Source organism: Mustela nigripes, unplaced genomic scaffold, assembly GCF_022355385.1.
Source record: "Mustela nigripes isolate SB6536 unplaced genomic scaffold, MUSNIG.SB6536 HiC_scaffold_289, whole genome shotgun sequence".
Classification (NCBI taxonomy): domain Eukaryota; kingdom Metazoa; phylum Chordata; class Mammalia; order Carnivora; family Mustelidae; genus Mustela; species Mustela nigripes.
In genome coordinates this window covers 42381-44634 of record NW_026739697.1, presented here as the reverse complement: position 1 = coordinate 44634, position 2254 = coordinate 42381, and the positions used below count along the sequence as shown (strand labels likewise).

Below are 2254 nucleotides of genomic sequence, written 5' to 3'. Positions count from 1 at the left end.
TTATTTGGGTCAGGCATCTGGCTTACAATGTTACTTGAGGAAACATGTGTTTGAGGGAAGTGTTACTGTTACTTGGACCTACATGAAGCCAGACTAAACAGTGGTCTTTGTGTTACAATTTCAAGTATGTTCAAAGTTATTACTTTTTAAAAAGATTTTATTTATTATTATTTAACAGAGAGAGACACAGCAAGAGAGGGAACACAAGCAGGGGGAGTGGGGAGAGGGAGAAGCAGGCTTCCTGCTGAGCAGAGAGCCTGATGAAGGACTTGATCCCAGAACTCTGGGACCATGACCTGAGCCGAAGGCAGATACTCAGCAACTGAGCCACCCAGGTGCCCCCGAAGTTAATACATTCTAAATAGATTATCACTGTGCCCCAATTTTTATCATTAAATTTACTCCTTGAAACAAAATTTCTTTGGTTTTCAGCATTCACTAATTCTGATATCTGTTCTTCACCTTAGTGGTTGGGACTATGAGGAAAGGGTTTTGGGAAATTCTTGGATATGAGAAAGAAAAGAGTAAGCCAAAAATGAGAAAAGACAAGGTGAAAGACATAATTTACTCCTTTTGTGGTTTTATCTATATCTAACCTGTGTCTTAATGTATAAAAGATTTGTGTTCTTGGGAAGTAAAAGGACAATACCTGAATTTAAGTGTGTAAATTCTTACTTCATCATAAGAAAAAAATAAAATTCTTCAACATCAAAAAACAAAGTCTTGGAATGATTTAATGAGGAGATTATAAAGTCTATCTGTTTGTATTTATATGTATCTGCATTTATACATGCATGTGTTATATATGTATGAATCTACAATCTTTTTTTAACATTCTTAGTTTATTAATCCTCTCATGAAAAATCTGCACAATCACCACAGATAAAGCCACTGCAGCATCTTTACTCCTTCTGTTGTCCAATCTCCAGCTCACTTTTTGCCAGCACCAACATTGGCTTTCGCAGTCCCCCTGACTTTCTTCATTCTGTTCTTACATTCTTTTCGCTGGTTTCTTGAGGTCTTTTTCTTCTCATTCAGACCATGTCTTGCAAGTCTATGTTTGGGTTCATTTTTCTTTGCATAATCCAAGGAATCATAAATCATGCCAAACCAGTTGTCTTGCCACCACCAAAATGGGTTCTGAATCTAAATACAAATATGACATCTGGTGTGGTCTTGTACATTTTGGTTAGTTTTTCCTGAACTTCTGTCTTAGGTACTGTTGCCTTTCCAGGATGCAGGACATCAATAACCTTTTGTTTGCACTGAAGTAGTCGGTTGTTCATGAACTTCCTGGTCCAAATAGTTACTGTGTTGTTCTTGATGGCGGCTGAGCTTCAAGCCTATATCTACAATCTTTATTGAACAAACATTATTTGTTCTTGGGGAGTCATGACTTCCGGGAAGTCTGTTACCTATCTTGAGACATTCTCTGTGAAAGATCCACCTCACCACATCTCCCAGAAGGCTAATAGAATATATTCAGACATTCATTAAAGCCATACCATAGTGGCTCAATATAGAGAATACTATACAGACAGACTTAAATATTGCTTTTGTTATTCCAAAGGTTTACCTTTACTTGTGTGATATCTACAGGTTTGTATGTGCTAATTTTATTTTTTGGACCTGTTAATTTTAGTGGTTCAATTTTTACTCAACAATTTTGACTGCATTGGTTTTTTTGTCTTTTGGAATATAGAAATGGAGATGTTTTTGTTAAAACAATTCTAGAATTCTTTATAGTCAAAGCCTTCAATATCAAATAACAATTAAATTTTTAGTTTGCCTTTTAATGTTTTCTGTATTTCCCAGATAGGTTTTTATTACTTTGGTAATTAGGAAAATTAAATATGATATTTTAGGACTTTAAGAACCAAAGTAAATGACTTTAAATAAAATCATCTAGTAAATCAAAGTGAAAACTTTGGGTACTTTAATTAAACTTAGAAATGTATGTGTATTTTTAAGCTAATGTTTTCAACATTTTTGTGGAAAAATAAAAGTTGTTTTAAATATATCTTAAATATAACATTACAGTAAAAAAAATAGTGGTATTTATTGCTCTGTGTTAGGACAATAGGTGATACTGGTTTTCTTTCACTATAATTTTCTGATATAAACTACAAAAATATGTATGTCAGAAGATTATAAGCTAATAAACTTTAAAAGTTTTGTGAAAACACTGTTTCATATCAAATTATTTTTTAATTTAAAGAAACAGTGTATGAGCTTCAAAGTCTCACTGACCCAA

The 2254-nt window shown here is 33.4% G+C and overlaps 1 pseudogene; it reads right to left on the bottom strand.

The window, feature by feature from the left end:
* Window positions 1–829: 829 nt before the first annotated feature.
* On the bottom strand, window positions 830–1335 carry LOC132008564 (small ribosomal subunit protein eS24-like; annotated as a pseudogene).
* Window positions 1336–2254: the final 919 nt, after the last annotated feature.